Below are 705 nucleotides of genomic sequence, written 5' to 3'. Positions count from 1 at the left end.
AAACTTCCCTCCCTCAAGATTTGAAAGTATCCTGTCCCCTGATTGGTTCTCTGATCAGGTGACAGCCAGGCTTACTGAACTTGTTAACTCTTTACAGTCAAAAGAGATATAAAGTACTTCTGTTCTATTAACTTCTACTATCTGTTTATGACACCCCCTAATCTCTATAATGGGTAGGACTGATTGGAAACAAGAATTCAGTTTTTGAAAAATGTTGAGGTCTCTGTTTGCTCTTTTTGTCTCCACAGCCAAATGAAACCAAGACCTTTGGAATGTTTTTTCATGGCAAACATGAAAGTCGCCCACCCCAGAATCTCCTGGTGTCAAGGGCCCTCACCTAGGAGGCTGACAGCCCTAGTTTCAAGTCCCTACTCTGCCCAATTCAGAGCAGAATCTTGAACCTGGGACTCTGAGAGCCCAGTTGAGTACCCTGACCAGTGGGCTATGGGCTGTGCTGGGGTCTTGTTAAAGTTCCATCTTGAGAAACAGTGCTAACAAAGCTTTAGTCAAAACAAATAGATTTCTGCAAAAAAGTGTCCATTTTGATAGATCAGTATTTTTCAACCAAAATAATTTAGTTGAAAAATTTCTGATCAGCTGTAATGATGGGCTATACCAAAGCCCTGCATCTTATCTGTAAAAACTCCAATGGCAAAGTTCTGTATGATTTCATTTATATCTTGCAAAGCTATTTGCTGTTCATCT

This window comes from Chelonoidis abingdonii, chromosome 1, assembly GCF_003597395.2.
Source record: "Chelonoidis abingdonii isolate Lonesome George chromosome 1, CheloAbing_2.0, whole genome shotgun sequence".
Taxonomy (NCBI): Eukaryota; Metazoa; Chordata; order Testudines; family Testudinidae; genus Chelonoidis; species Chelonoidis abingdonii.
Note: the sequence above shows the minus strand (reverse complement) of the source record.